At 42.2% G+C, this 16903-nt stretch overlaps 1 protein-coding gene across 1 annotated transcript in view; it reads left to right on the plus strand.

Annotated features, from left to right (window-relative positions):
* The window catches only part of ENOX1 (ecto-NOX disulfide-thiol exchanger 1), a 365674-nt gene that overhangs the window by 138437 nt on the left and 210334 nt on the right, over positions 1-16903 (plus strand). The gene's annotated exons all lie outside the window — the stretch shown is intronic.

The following is a 16903-nucleotide window of genomic DNA, read 5'->3' on the forward strand; positions in this document are numbered from 1 at the left end:
TTCTACCAACATTTCTACCAAGTATCTCAGGTTTCATCCCATGACCAGGTATTAGATATAACCAAATAGGCATTGTTTTCATCTAAGCTTCAGCTTAAGTTGTCAAGGGACAGTACTAAATCCAACCAAGGGTTTGGGAGTCCACCATCCTTTCACTCTCATCTGGGTGGTTTTTCATCTCTGACCATAGATATGCAGCCATCAAAGATATTAGATGAGGACACCAGCCATCCTGGCATGGCACCTGGGGCTCTGTTTCCTTCCCAGGCCAGCTGGAGAGTTGTCATTTACCAGATACAGAAGAATTTCTCAGCACAGAAGAGTTACCTCATTCTTCTGTCATCCTTGTCTCATCCTGTGGTAGTTAAGTTTTTGTGTCGACTTGGCTGAGCCTGGTTGAGTAGCTGGGTAGCTGGATGTAGTATTCCCTATGATGGGACTGGTAATCAACTCCATGGTGGAACCTATGTGAGCAGCTGAGTAGCTGCCTTAGTGATGTGGTCTGCTTCCTGTGCATAAGGAGAAGCATTGGGGAATGGTCTCTAGCTTATGGCATGCTTGAACCCTGCATGCAGCCATGTCATTGTTCAGCAGCCTGCCATGCTCTGCCAATTTTGGGACTTTTAATGGACTTGAATCAATGGCCTGCTGTGTGGTTTGGTAACATCGGGACTGTGCCTTTTTACTTGTCAACCTTGGGCTTGTCAGCCTCAGCAGCCAGCAGCTGTCTGAGTGAAGAAAAGCCTCCAGCTTCGGTGGGCCAGGAGCATGAGGCAGAGCTGAAGCCCAAGGTGGAGGGGGTTTCACCCAGCCCCTAGAGCCTGGCACTTTGAACTCAGACTTAAAGCCTCCAAATTGTAAAATAAATCCTTTAGCAAGGCCATCCCATTTGTTGTATATTCCTGTCAGAGTGGCACTAGGTGACCAGAACACATCCTTATGTCATTTCTTGACCTGTCCATATTGCAGAAACTTCCCAAGGCTTTTCAATGCAGAGGTTTTTGGGGTTTTGATCTTCTTTGCTTTTACAAATATTTATATTTCATAGGAATTCCCCATAGGTGTGCCTACTTTAAAAGGTTTTCCAGTTATGAGCAAAGCGTGTCATTTTAAAGCTCAGACAGGAGCAGTTTATAAAATTCAGGAAGCATGTACCACAGCACTCAATTATTAATATGCATGCCAAGATGATCAATTGTGCATGCCTTGTTACAGCACAACAGATCTAATGAAAATTTAAACACTCCATGATAGTCCCACTTTGGTACTTTCCCAACATGCTTCCTGGTAAGAGAAAAGAGAGAGAAGGGAGCTAACTGAAGAAAAGGCAAATGAGAAAACAGAAGGTAATGGAGAAATAATAATTTCAGAATACGTGCCTTAAATGTAACGACCATGAATGAAAAAAGTAGAAGTAGTAGAATGTCAGAGCTAGAAGGGACTCAAGAGGCCCATTGGACAAGCCCCCTCAATTACAGAGGAGGAAACCGGCTCAGTGAGTGGCAGGAAGAATCAGTTAGCCATTGATGGATAAATTCCAGCCTGAGATAGGAAAGTGCAAACAAAGTGTTAAGTGTTTGAATATTTTGGTCATTCAACCTACCCAGAGGCACCTCAGAAGGCCTGGCAATCTCCATCCAAATTATCATAGCCTTTGAAAATCGAACAGTGCACAGTTCTACCCCACACACACACACGTAGTCACCATGAGTCAGAATCAACTCAAAAGCCACTAACAACAAAGAACCCAAGACACGTGGCTCCCAGTATAGTTTGCTTTCTATCACCATGTGTGATTTTTCGTGATAAATGAATGTGATCAGAGAAGGAAATTGCAACTGTATATTACTAAAGGTGGGAGGTGAAGGAGTGTGCTGGCACCAAACAATCTAAATGCTGCTATCTGGTTACAAAATGAAGTGTTTGCCTCCAACACTAACTGCTTTCCCACCTCCACGCGTTTGCTTACCTCACTTGTCTGAAATACTCCCCCTCCTCCCTGTGCCAGAATTGAAGCCCCACTTCTATCACACTTTGTGAAACCTGTTCTAAATATTACAACTGACAACCTCCTCCCTTTCTCTTACCCTTCAGCACATGTTAATACTATTGTTTGAATGTTTAATTACTGTTTCACATGTATTAGGTTTTTTTTTTTTAATTGTGCTTTAGGTGAAAGTTTACACAGCAAATTAGTTTCTCATTTGATATTTTGTACATAAAGTGTTCTCCTAGCAAGATTTTAAGCTAAATGGAGACAGAGCCCCTTTACTCTTCTTTTTTTCCCACCTTCCTCACCATGAAAGAAATGTGGATGAGGACACCAATCTGCCTAAAACACGGGAGGGGGCGGTGTGCACCGATTTCAGAGACCCCTCACATTTTACTCCAGCACTGAGCACAGGACCTAGCACTATTGTGTTGTTGTTGTTGTTTGCCGTCGAGTCGGCCCCAACTCATAGCGACCCCTCCTTGGATTTCCAAGGCAGTATCACTACGGAAGTAGGAATGCCCAACCTTCCTTCTGAGGAGTGGCTGGTGGGTTTGAACCGCCAGCCTTCTGGTTAGCAGTCAAGTGCCTTAGGCACTATGCTACCAGAGCTCCTGCACTATTTAATAGGGACCCAATAAATATTTGTGGAATGAATTTAATCATTCATTCAAATGCCTGAGGCTTTTACAATTTTAGTCAAAGAGACAGATGAGGACGTGACAGAGGAGAGCTGTCAGTGCTCAGAGACGACCTCAGACCAAATACTGGTTGTTGTCTGATATCATAGATGCAAGTGAAGGTGGTGCTGGAAACTGGGCTATAAACTGCATAACATATTCTAAGCATTGCTTTTTTGAGTAAACCATAATTTCTACTGACTTTGCTCTAAAATGCTTTTCTCCTTAAAGTAAAACACACAGAATACACTCTAGTTGAGAATTTTACGGTAGTGCCTTAAGGCATTTGACTGGTAACCAGAGGGCTGGCAGTTCAAACCCACCAGCCACTCCCATTCCTCATAAGGAAGACTGAGCAACCAATCTACTTTCATAGAGATATGGCCCCGGAAACCCTAGGAGGGGTCACTATGAGTTGGGACCGACCTGATAGCAGTGAGTTTGGTTTTTGGTTTTAAGCACATCAAGTATCTGCCAGGACCGAGCTGTGATACCAGAGAAGGAAATTTCTTCTACGCTGATCAGAGTGGAGGATCAAATATTCTTCCATGCAAATGTCACATACCAGCCCTGCTGTGGAAGCTGCATCTGCTTGGCTCCGCTGTGAATTTTAAGCCACATTTCAACCTTGAATGTATATGCAGGTGCTGAAGACTGGTCAGAATTACGATCAGAGCCGGCGCACAATGCACTGACAGCTCTCCTCTGTCACGCCCTCATCTGTCTCTTTGACTAAAATCGTAAAAGCCTCAGGTGTTTGAATGAATGATTAAATTCATTCCACAAATATTTATTGGGTGCCTATTAAATAGTGCTAGGTCCTATGCTCAGTGCTGGAGTGAAATGTGAGGGGTCTCTGATCTCGGTGCACAGTGGTCCCCCCTTTTAGGCAGATTGGTGTCCTCATCCACATTTCTTTCATCTGGAAGGCTCTTTGTGAAATCATTTACTTCTTAGGTACATCTCAGCTAGACATTTTTTATTTCCACTAAGGGAAATTTGGCTTTTGGCTCCTGTGTCCCCTGATAGTGAGAAAGAGTTTTATGAAGTGTTAAAATGTTTTCCCATGTCTGTGGCAGTCATGGCTATAGTTCATCTACAGGGAAAAAATCTCCATAAGTGTGTGAGCAAGTCAACAGGTTTTGTATTTCCACTCAAAATCATACTTGGATGGCTATATATGCCAGTGTTTTAAATGCTAGAAATGTTATTTCCATTTAAAAAAAAACAAAACTTCTTTGGTCTCAGAGAACAAATGTCTAGAGAAAATAAATTATACAGAAACATCCAAATAAAGGCTGCGCATAGAATTTTCTATTTCACAGGATACCAAAGAAGAGAGTAGAGGATGCTGGAAGCCTGCCAGGACTGAGCAGAGTCTTTTTTGGTATCTGTCCTTTCAGGCTCGCTGGAAATACATATAGTACGCCAATAATAGCACTATGTATTAGCATTTTCAAGATTTTTTTTAATGACAGCAAAATACAGGAGGGCAATTAAGAGTCTTATACTCTGGATCAACAGAGAATTGTAGAAGGCTAGATTTCAAGATTTACCACAGTAGACATTGAGGGAGACACAGATTCCGGAAAGGTATACACTTGGGAATTAAAGGTAAAAGTCCTGCAACTTTGATATGATCCTGGTGGTAGGGACTGACAAAGATGACATTGCCAATATGAGGGAATATGAAGAATGTAAGGAAAGGGAGCCTTGGTTGTGCACTGGTGGAAGCACTCAGCTGCTAACCATAAGGTTGGCAGTTTGAACCCACCAGCTGCTCCACGGGAGAAAGCAGTGGCACCCTGCTTCTGAAAACCATATGTTACAGTCCTATACTCTGTCCTATAGGGTCACTATGAGTTGGAATTGACTTAGTAACAATGGGTTTTGGGGGGATATAGGGGAGGCAGTCTATAGGAAGGCATCTCTGAGCTATGGGTTTCCCCACAAAGCCTTGTTAAAGGACAGACAGTTCCTAACTGGGTTTGAGGAAAACTGAAGTGTCAATAAAGTTACTTCATGAAAGTGATGATGTGTGCAATTGAATCAGGAGAAGAACTTTGTTTACATGTTCAAACAAAGAAAACGTCCCCCTGGGAGAATCAGGAAAGAAGTCACAGGAACAGCAGAAGATTTGAATTTATGGTGACAGTTTGCTTAGATAGCTAGCTATCTCCCTTCTGGAGTTCCTGCATGGTACAAAGGGCTCATTCCCTCAGATGTTAACCAAAAGGTAGAAGGTTAAAGTCCACCCAGAGGCACCTCAGAAGAAAGACCTGTTGATATACTTTTAAAAAATCAGCTGTGGAAAACCCTGTGCTGACTGCAGTATGACCCAGCCGTCCCAATCCTACTCTGACGTACCTGTGGGGTCACCATGAAGAAGAATTGGCTCGACTGCAACTGGTACTGAAAAGTAGGATTGGCCAACTCTGACCCTGTTTTAAGGAGCTCTGGTGGTGTAGTATTAAGGCATTTGATTGCTAATGAGAAGGTTGGTGGTTCAAACCAACCAGCCACTCTGCAGAAGGAAGACTGTGCAATCTACTTCCAATAAAGATTCACCACCTCAGAAACCCAAAGCGGGTCACTGTGAATCAGAATTGACTTGATGGCAGTGAGTTTGGTTTGGTATTGGCCCTGTTTTTATAAAAAAAGTTTCACTGAAACACAGCTATGTCCATTCATTTACATATTGTCTAAGGCTACTTTCTTATTTCTTGAGTAGTTGTATGACCTGCATAGAAAAATATGTACTATCTGTCCCTTTATAGTGAAAGTTTAACCCGCCTTTGATTTGTAGGAGCTCTGGTAGTGTAATGCCTAAGGCATTTGACTGCTAACCAGAAGGCTGGAGGTTCAAACCCACCAGCCACTCCTCGGAAGGAAGATGAGGCAATCTACTTCTGTAGTGATACTGCCTCGGAAACCGAATGAGGGGTCGCTATGAGTTGGATCCGACTCCACGGCAGTGGGTTTGGTTTGGTTTGATTTGTAGGATCACAGAGCTAGAAAGGATCTTCAGCTTTGCCTCATCCATTCCCCTTTGCTCTGAGATTCAAAAAAAGATAAAGGCTTACTCCAGGTCACACAGCTCATCAGTGGCAGAGCTAGGGGTTACCAACACAGATTTCCCAATTCTCCCTTCCTCCCACATACAGCCCCAAACCTTTGTTCATTTATGCCGGGGAAAACATTCTCTCAGCCCCACCTCCTTAAATTTCCCCTGCTGGAGCTCATTCTTCAACAATGAAAAACAAAGACAAGACAGAATGAGTTTAGATTGATGGGAGAACATTTAAGTGGTAGGCCCATAAAAAACAATAGGGTCTCGTTTTGCAGACACTTTGCTGCTACTTCACTGTGGTTCAGATTTCTCTGTAAATATACCTTCCTTCCCTCATCATCACCTAGGATGTTAGGCTTGTTTGTGTTGGAAAATTCTACTTACCTTCAAGTTTCAGCCCAGGGTTCTTTCAGCCTTTGCTGCCTCCCCTGGGCAAGTAGGGGTTCTTCTGCAGGGCTGCCCTCACAACACTCCTTTAGCCCAGATCTCGTGCAGTGGTTCAGCCATGTGTATGGCTGTCTCCCCACGGGACTGCGGGCAGCTCCAGAACCAGCTGCATTTTTGGATCTCTTTGTCTCTAGTGTGATATTTAGGACATTACACTCGCTGTGCCTATAAGACTGTATCTCCAAGTATAAATATATGCTTTAAACTTAGGGAGATGTACTTTCCATTCCCAGCTTTATCACTTGCTGAGTCTATGACTTGGACAAGAAATTTGACCTCTCTCTGAGCCTCGGTTTTTCTCATCAGTGAAATGTGTAGAATAATAACACCTACCTCAGAAGGTTGTTGGAAAAGGTAAAGTAATCCATGGTTTTCGAACTTGAGGGGGCATCAGAATCACCGGGAGGGCTAGTTAAAACAGACTGCTGGGTCCCAGCTCCAGAGTGTCTGATTCAGTAGGTCCGGTGTCTGAGTGTTTGCATTTCTGATTCTAAGCATCTGCTTGCCCAGGAGCCACACTTCGAAAACCATGGTTTTAATTCATCAAGCATAGTGCCTGACACAACAAGTGCTAATTAGAAATAGTGTATGACTGTTATATGATTCAAGGGCCCTGGTGGTGCAGTGGTGAAAGTATTCAACTGCTAACCAAAAGGTTGGCAGTTCAAACCCATCAGCTGCTCCACCAGAGAAACATGAGGCAGTCAGCTTCTGTAAAGATTTACAGAAACCCTGTGGGGGCAGTTCTACTCTGTCTAGTAGAGTCAGAGGAGTCAGAATTGACTTGATGGTAATGGGTTGGGTTTGATATGTTATGATACTATTTTCATAGCTCTATTATTATAGTTAGTACAGACCTGGAAGAAATCAGAGTCACCATTTTTGAGGGTTAGGAAGGAGAAGAGATACCTAGAAACGACAACAACAAAAAATCAAACCCACTGCCTTCAAGTCGATTTCGACTCATAGCAACCCACATTGGGTTTTCAAGGTGGTAAATTTTCACAGGAGTAGATGTCCAGTCTTGCTTCTGTGGAGTGGCTGCTGGGTTTGAACCACCAACCCTCCAGTTAGCAGTCAGATGCCTTAGGCACTGTGCTACCAGAGCTCCTTACCCAGAAACCAGACCACTCCTATTCCGGCAGGATGTACCACCTTAGCAATGAGTCAACTAGTGCTAAAAGGGCAGGTTTTGACATATCTGTGAACTTATTTCTATTGTTTTTCATGGAACCTTCAAATGTAGATATCACTGATACAGCACATTGGTTATGTAATTTATGTCTTTTCTCATCCTTCAGAAATGGCAACAATGAAAAAGATTAAAAAACACTTGGTGGGCATAAAATTGATGTTGTTCTTTTTGGAGTGCGATTTGACAATACCTCCCAAAATTAAACATTTGGATACTCTTTTATCTACACTTTCCACTGCTTAGAATTTTTTATAAAGGTATTTATATAAGAATGTCAGGAGATATGTCTGAGGATGTTCATTGCAGCCTTATAAATAATGTAAATATGAATAGATTTCCAAGATATGTTAAGTGAAAAAAAGGTAGAGAACAGTATATATAATATTAGCACTTTTGTATAAGTAAAATAAGATTCCAACAAAAACCAAACTCACTGCCATCAAGTCGATTCTGACTTATAGTGACTCCATTGGGTTTCAAATCTTCATGGAACCAGACTGCCTCATCTTTTTTCCATGGAGAGGCTGATGGATTCAAACCACCAATATTTTTGGTTAGCAACCAAATGCCTTAACTATAGCACCAGAGCTGCTTAAAATAAGGTGGTGGTGGTTGTTGTTATATGCCGTCGAGTTGACCCCGACTCATAGCGACCCCTCCTTGGGTTTCTGAGGCAGTATCACTATGGAAGTAGATTGCCCCATCTTCCTTCCAAGGAGTGGCTGGTGAGTTTGAACTGCCAGCCTTCTGGTTAGCAGTCAAGTACCTTAGGCACTATGCTACCAGAGCTCCCAAAATAAGGTTGCACATAGAAAATTATACATGATATGGGCTGTATATGTAACTTTTTCTCTGGGTCATCCCTTAAAGGAAAAATTTTCCTCTGAGAGTTGGTTAACAGTGGTTAGTTACCTTTAGAGAGAGAAACTGGATGAAGAGTGGTTAGGATAGGAAAATAAATTTTTATTTTCATTTTATTTGTTTTCTTATGTATATGTATTAATTTTATTGAGTCTATAGGGATAATCTAGGCAAGGGGACTTTCGATATTTTTATTTTCTTCCTCGTGCTTTTCTAGATTGAAAAAAATTAATAAATGCTATATATTATAATGCAACACAACCATTGCTGTCGAGTCAGATCCAACTCATAGCAGCCTCTCCTGGGGTTTCTGAGGCAGTATCACTATGGAAGTACATTGCCCAACCTTCCTTCCCAGGGAGTGGCTGGTGGGTTTGAACAGCCGGCCTTCTGGTTAGCAGTCAAGTGCCTTAGGCATTACACTACCAGAGCTCCCATATATTATAAGCAACCATTAAATTATAATATTCTCAGGGATTTTTGTTTTGTTACTTACCAAAATATTTGAGTCTATCTGTTAATAAGAGAATCCACAGTTCCTTTGGTAAAATGGAGAGTCCACAAAAAAGGGGAAGACCCTCAACAAGATGAATTAAAACAGTGGCTGCAACAATAGGCTCAGATATAGCAAGGATTGTGAGGCTGGCGCAGGACCAGCTAGTGTTTCGTTTCATTTCACACAGGGTCGCTATGAGTCGAAGCAGACTCAAGAGCACCTAACAAGAACAGTTCCCTGAGAGGGCGATGGTAGGTCAGTGATGGAATTCTCACTTCCATGCAGAAGACCAAGGTTTGGTTCCCAGCCAGCGCACTTCACGTGCAGCCAACACCCCTCGTCAGTAGAAGTTTGAGTGTTGCTATGATGCTGAACAGGTTTCATTGGAGCTTCCAGACTAAGACCAGGAAGAAAGGCCTGGTGATCTACTTCCAAAAATCATCCAGTGAAAACCCTGTTGGTCACAACAGTCTGTCCTGCAACTGACTGTGGGGCTGGCACAGCACTGGATGGTGTTTCGTTCTGTTGTACATGGTATTACTTTGCATGGGTCAGAGGCTAACATGAGCCAGCTAACAGTAACAATACAGTTACCGAAAATATTTTGGGATTTATACCAATTTTGCTGGCTGCCTAATAATCTTCCCATTTATTTGAGCAATTTGACCATTTTCTCCTTGCTTGAAATTGCTTAAAAATAAATAAAAAGTCTATTTCTGTTTTCTTTTGATAATTTAATCAGCATATTTTTCTTTTTTCTATTCCTACCCACACCCTAAAAGAACCAAATACCTGGCCTCATCTGTCCAGGAAGTTTCAGAAATACAATATCAGATGTTCATGTTTTGGCCTTAGGTTTAACAGGGCTATGATGGATTCACAATGTCACGCAATGTTCTTTTTACCCATCTTGAGATAAAACCCCAGAATGCCCTTTTTTCCTTCTCACTGTGAAATTCTGGTCCATGCCTCCTCACATATGGGTCTGACTGCATTAATTCTCTGTTTACCAGGCTTCCTGCCAGACTGGCTGGCAGCTCCACTGTGCTTAGGACCAGAACCTGAGCACACACAAGTCTGTCTGGGAATCTGTTACAGAGGCTTCCCGTTACAGGGTGTCCAGTGCTCAGCATTCCTCCCTCTTCCCCTGGACTTTTGTCTTGCTCCTCTGGGTTTCCCAAGGGCCAGAATCCCTGACTGCCTTTTCCTCTGTTGTTAACTCTTCAGTCTAGGGCTAGGGCTCATCAACTCCAGCACTGTATCCAAAATCCCCTCCTTTCTTTTTCTCAGTCCCCTGGAACAAGAATCTAACCCTAGATTTTAGTGTTTCAATACAACAATAACAAGTTGGGATGGAGGAGGTCAACTCATTTCATTTGTTAATATGCCTTTGAAAATCTCTTCGGAGCTAATCACAGATCATATGGACAGTTGTCATTCCTGAAAGGAAAAATTTTCCATAGTTAAGGTCTATCATAAGCCCAGATAGAGTTCAAAAGAAAATAAAATTAAACTTGGAAGATTTATTTGAGGTACTTTACTTACTTAGACAAGCCTACTGCCCACAAGGACTTAATCAGTTTCTCTAGATATTTAGGACACTAAATGGATTTAAGGCTCTTTCACAGCTATTTAGCTGGAACAAGGGATACAGAAAGTACAAAGACAACGAGAAATAAAGTGGTAAGGAGGACATGGAAAGAAAAAGGGCTGTATTTGTCTTCTTTGGAGGAGCCTAACTGTTACCCAAGGTGTCTTTTTGGCACAGTGGTTAAGCACTTGGTAGCTAAGCAAAAGTTTAACAGTTCAAACACACCAGCCTCTCCAGGAAAAAGATGTGGCAATCTGCTTTCATAAAGATTACAGCCTTGAAACCCCTTGGAAATACTCTGTAAGGGTTAATTCTACTTGAGGGCAGTGATATGATAACCTTTACCTTGCAAAAACTTCAAATGTCTTTGTACCCAGAGCTCAGAATCCACATGACTCATACAACTGAGAAAGTTGCAGGTTTGTCCTCACTGCCCTGCTCTTTCCTGGGGAGCTTATAGAAATGTAGTTTACTTCTGGGTAAAAGGAGGTCCTGGGCTGAGCTTTCCTCCCCTGAGAAGACTGAAGACAAAGTGCTCCTCAAGATAGTCCCTAAAAGTCTCCTTCAAGTGAGAAGTGTGTTCTGAACTCAGCAGATACTCAGATATTTTGGGGTGGGGAAGTGGGGAAAAAAAATTAAATTATGTAATCTTATGGATTTGGGGGAAATTTCAAAGGGTGTATACTGCCAGTGATGTATGTGTTTATGTTTAAGTGGGTGTGTGTATCTGCACAGGTATGTACATACGTAAATCAATGAATTATCACTAGTAGGAGTATATATCCATAGAGTGATTATCAGTTTCATGAAGATAATTTGTTTTCTTTCATTTTGTTAATTTATACCTGCTGAATATATTAAAGGTGTCTGGTGGTACAGTGGTTAGAACATTTGACTGCTAACCGAAAGGCTGACAGTTTGAACCCACTAGCGGCTCTGTGGGAGAAAGATGAGGCAGTCTGCTTCTATAAAGATGTACAGCCTTGGAAACCCTATGGGGCAGTTCTGCTCTGTCGTGTGGGGTCACTGTGGGTTAGAATCGACTTGACAGCAGCGGGTTTGGGCTTGGATATATTAAAACTATTTGCCTCCTCGATGCTGACTCACAGCAACCCCATATGTGTTAGAGTAGAACTGTGCCCCATAGGATTTTCAGTGGATGATTTTTCCTAAGTAGATTGCCAGGCCTTTCTTCCAAGGTGTCTCTGGGTGGACTTGAACCACTGACCTTTGTATTAGGAGCTGAGCATCTTAACCATTTGCATCACACAGGGACTCCACTGGGTATAGTAGAGACTTCTATTATAAAATCTAAGACTGTCATTCATCCATAATTTGGAAAAGTCAATCACTTTTAATTTACTCATGAATTAATTAGGTTAATTCATAATTTAGGTTGAGGAACTAGTTTAGGCAAAACACTTAGAATTTGGGGGAAAAATCTGAAAGGTGTGAGGGATAAATTTAAAATTTTCTGATTGAAAGCACTTTCTGTTGATAACATGCCCAAAACTTTTAGCCATACTTTCTTTAATAAATAAATAGCAGTTACAGAGCAGAATTTGTCCTTTTAAAGTAGTATGGCTTATGTGGGGCCTGTAGACCACTAGGGATGGTAATGACTGGGGTTAGGGTTGATCTGAATTTGTTCTGCTTATAGCACAACTTAAGAGTTCAGGTGGCACAGTGCCTCAAGCATTTGGCTGCTAACCAGAAGGTTGGTGGTTCAAACCCACTAGCTGCTCCCAGGAAGGAAGATGGGGCAGTCTACTTCCGTAAAGATTTACTGCCTCAGAAACCCAGTGGGGGTCACTTTGAGTCAAAATTGACTCAATGACAGTGGGTTTGGTAGACAACTTAAGTAAGCTGCTTTTTTGGACAAGTGCTGTTGCCATCTCTTTTCTCTGAGAGGTAGAGATTAAAAGAGTTTTCAAGAATCTGTATATAAGGGTTCTAACTTATTGTAGAAGGAGCCCTATTGGCACAGTAGTCAAAACACTTGGCTGCTAACTGAAAGATAGACCGTTCAAACCCACTGACCTCCCAGCAGGAAAAAGATGAGGCAGTCTGCGTCCCAGGAAGATTTACAGCCTTGGAAACTCGGTGGGCCAGTTCTGCTCTGTCCCATAAGGTTGCTGTGAGTCGGAATTGACTCCAAGGCAATGGGTTTTGATGGGTTTAACTTACTATGGTTGCATTATACTTAGAACCAATACTATGAATTATACGTGAGAAGTAAGTAGTACATGGGAGTCAGCTACAAGGACCCACTGCCTGATATTCCCTGTGTAGATAATTAATACTGTGTGGTCTTTAACTGTGACATTCATACTCATGGTCATCCTGATTTATGATTTTAGAAATATGCTGTCTTTGAAACATATTCATTAGGGCATACTCCTGGAGGTGGTTTTTCTCTAATGATGATGAATTTGTGCTGACCTAAGCACTCTTTCAGAGTCTTTTTGTGTGCTGGAGAACTTTCATTTGCAAGACAAATGGCTGCTTTAGGAGAAGTTTGTGCAGAAATGAGAAAGGTAAACTGGACCATATAGAGACTGTGAGTAGCAGAGTGGTTAAATATTTGGCTGCTAACCAGGAGGTCAGCAGTTTGAACCCAGCAGTAACTTCACAGGAAAAACATGAGGCAGTCTGCTTCTGTAAAGATTTACAGACTGGGAAACCCTATGGGGAAGTTCTACTCTGTCCTACAGGGTCACTATGAGTCAGAATCCACTTGATAGCTGTGGGTTTGTTTGTTTGTTTGTTTGTTTTTTCACTTTTTTGGTTAAGCTGAATTATAGTTTGTTGGGGTCCTCCCCCACCCCCAGGTTGTAAGTGTATGAAAAAGTGTAAAACTTTATAAGGAAAGAATTATGAAAGAAAATAAATTTAATTTAGCTTAAGGTACTTGACTGCTAACCAGAAGGCTGGGGTTCAAACTCACCAGCCACTCCTCAAAAGAAAGGTTGGGCAATCTATTTCCATAGTGATACTGCCTTGGAAAACCAAGGAGGGGTCCCTATGAGTCGGATCTGCCTCAATAGCAGTGGGGTTGGTTGGTTGGTTGGTATGGAAAAGAGTGGAAATAATGAAATTGAGAATGGCCCAGAAAATCTGAGCCATATCTCTTTGACCTGTGACTTCTTTCTGAACCCCCCATCTATATTTTACTATTTATATTGTGAGGATGATGCAGGACCAGCAGTGTTTCATTCGGTTGTACATAAGGTCGCTTTGAGACGGAGCCGACTTGAAGGCACCTAACAACCACCACCACCTGTAATTCAGCCCTACCTAGGTGGCCTTCAGACATCATGGCCAAAGCAAATTCCTGATCTTCTTCCCAGACCTCCACTTTCAGTTGTTCTCTAGGTCTCTAGGTCTATGATGTGTTTTCAAAGTTGAGTCATCTGGTCTACCTCCATCCCTCCTCCCACATAACAAATCAGCTACTTTGTCCTGTCAACTCACCTTGTCAAAAGACTCCTTGCTTCCCTCCCTCCCCCCAGTCTAGATCCTCTACCTTACAAGCTGTGATCTTTTTCCAAAAAAACAAATCCTACCTAGTTCTGCCTCCTCTGGCCTACAGTATCAGGTTCACAACTCTGGTACATAATCCTTCCTCTTTCACTCTTAACTAGCATTGGCTCCTATGCCCACCACCTACGTTCACATAACTTCCTTTCACAACACCATGCCAGTCTTTGAACACCCCACCTCTGCTGAGCAAGCATTCATTTACCACTGAAAACCTCACTAAAATGTCACTATCTTTGTGGTTGTTTCCTAGCTGAATTAGTTACTCTCTACTCTGTGTCCCCATAGCTGTCATTCATACCTCTCTTGTATATGAAAATTATCTGCTTTCCTTTCCTTTCCCTTAGAGCCTGTGGTCTCATCAGTCAGTGACTGTGTCTTAATTACATATTTTTAGCAATCTGCCAACTGCCTGGTATTTGGTAGGATCTCAAATGTCTGGTGAATGGATTAAAAAAGGAATGAATGAACTGGGATATGATAATACCATATTCTAAATAACTGAGGCACTTAGTTCCAAACAAGGAATATCTGCAATAGTATATGGCTTAAGTATATATTAGGTCCCTGAGTGACACAAACTGTGCATGGCTACTATCCAAAAGGTTGAAGGTATATATCATTGCAGAGGTGCCATGGAAGAAAGACCTGGTGATCTCTTTCCATAAGATTATAGCCTTTGAAAATGCTGTGGAGCAGTTCTACTCTAAAACACATGAAGTCAGCAGGAGTCAGAATTGACTCAATGGCAAGAGATGTTGGTTGGTTGAAGTATTTATTAGATCAGTTTTACCCTTGAACCTTTCCAGTATTAGGCCACTGGGTCTTTCTTCTAAGTATGTTCAGTCAAGTGTATTATGGGTCTCCCTCACCCTCTCCTTCTCCACCATACATAATAAACCAAAAAAACAAACCCATTGCCATTGAGCCAGTTCTGCCTCATAGTGAACCCTGTTGGATTTCCAAGGCTGTAAATCTTTATGGAGGTAGATTGCCTCATCTTTGTCCCGTGAAGGAGTTGGTAGGTTTGAACCACTGACCTTCTGATTAGCATCCAAATGCCTTACCCTGTGCAATACCAGAGGTCCTTACCATACATAATAACATGTATAATTTTATCTTTAGTGTATCCCTTTACAAACAGCCTTCCCTGACTGATAGCTGAATTTTGACTATAACATTCAGAACACTCAGCCTCAGCCCTTCTTGTGTCTTCCCCTCAGGCCTGGGACCAGGACACCACATTTCTTCCTACGGAGTTAGCTCATTGCTAAATGATGCAAATCACAGACCCCTGCTATTGAACAATGAAACCTATTAAACCATAGAATCACTTGCCCTGCCAGACAATCTCACCTCACAGTGAATTCCACTTCTGTCTGCCCCTGAATTCTTGGGCTCACTGCTCTGCGTTGCCCCTGCAGATGAAGGCTAAAGTCCCAGCTCTCAGCTTATGTGCAGACAAAACAAGCAGAAAGCCCAGGTGGTGTGGCTGAGCCAGTTCTCCTCTGCACCAGCCATGCTGCAGCAGGGAGCAGAGCACTCTCAGTTGATGGTCAGAGGATAGTCAGCACTTCGAGCAGCCCCAGGTAACTAGCCTGGCAGTGTCACTTCCTCCAACTGAGGTCACGGATACCCAGGAGCAGCATATCCAGCAACCCCCTGAGCTCAAGTAAAGTGTGAGCCAATTCGATGACAAATCTTCCCATTAAAATCCAGTGAAGCGGATTCATCCTGTGATATGATGATATGGTTTGATAATTAAGGAGGGCTGGAGTTGGAGTTCTCTAGATATGGAAAATAGCCAACATAAAAGCCCCTATGAAAATTCCCCATAGGTTCAGAATTATTTGCTTAGCATTATAACACACTTACAATGTGATAAGTGAATAGAATCTACTTTTTTTCCTCTGCTCCACCATATTCTTGTTTGATTATTTTATGTGTTAATTTTTAAATTGTTCTTCTGTGGGGGATTTATTCTGTTACTTATTGTCGTTCTTTGCATACCAGAAGATCTGGAAGAACTTCTGTCCCCTTTTTTATAATGGAGCCTTGGGAATCACTAAAAATTGGTTAGATAGGGGGATGTTGTTGTTGCTGTTGTTATGTGCCATCAAGTTGGACCTGACTCATAGTGACCCCTCCATACATCCATGAAAAACTAATTTTCACTGTGCATTCCTAATATTTAGAAGTTTATGTTTAATCATATGGCTAATCTAGTGCCATAATGTCTTTAATCCCTTGCTTACTAGATCAATACCTGTTTCAGTAAGATGGAGTCTACAGATGGCTGGCCCTGCTTCTGACACCCACTGTTCAGAGCCCATTCTGTTCTCTCTATATTTTTGTTAACCCCTCAGCTTTTAACATTACAATAGCAACATGCCTGGAAGCCACAAAAGTACTAAATGAAGTTGGGGGGCGGGGGTGTCTGTAGAGTTAGAACTTTAAATGGCTTGGGAGCCAAAAGGATAGGAGCCTCATGGAAGCTAGAATGGAATAATAGAATGGTATATGGTCAACAATGAAATATGGAGGCCGCCATACTGTATCGAGATAAGATCTGCATGCCACAGCTGCTGGTTGGGTGAGCATTGGTGAGCCTTGGTCTGTCTTGAAGTGGAGGTGACAGCTCCTATTCCCTGACAGATGGCTGGAGGGCTGGCTGCGGTGGATGCAATAGGGGGTAAAAAAGGCACCAAGACATAAAAATGGCCCTTGAGCTGGAGGGGAGATATGACAACTATTCCATTACCCAGCTTGAAATTTGGACACGGTAATGTCTTCAGAGGGCTGCAACTGAGTCCCTAAGATGGAAACTAAAAAGAGAAAAAGATACATGTTTTGGCCCTTTCATTCAATTCAACTCTGGCTTCACTACTTAGCCCCCAATGTAGGCATTATCTGTCTATATATCTATATCCGTATGCCAGCACCAGAGCCTGAATGTTTCTAGCTCTAGGTATGTAGATATACCAAATCGTATCTTTAAACAAGAGCTAAAGAATGCTTGGAAGCAGCTGCCGT

This window comes from Orycteropus afer, unplaced genomic scaffold (genome assembly GCF_000298275.1).
Source record: "Orycteropus afer afer isolate SDZICR_OR568_19922 unplaced genomic scaffold, OryAfe1.0 scaffold00194, whole genome shotgun sequence".
In the NCBI taxonomy this organism is placed as follows: domain Eukaryota; kingdom Metazoa; phylum Chordata; class Mammalia; order Tubulidentata; family Orycteropodidae; genus Orycteropus; species Orycteropus afer.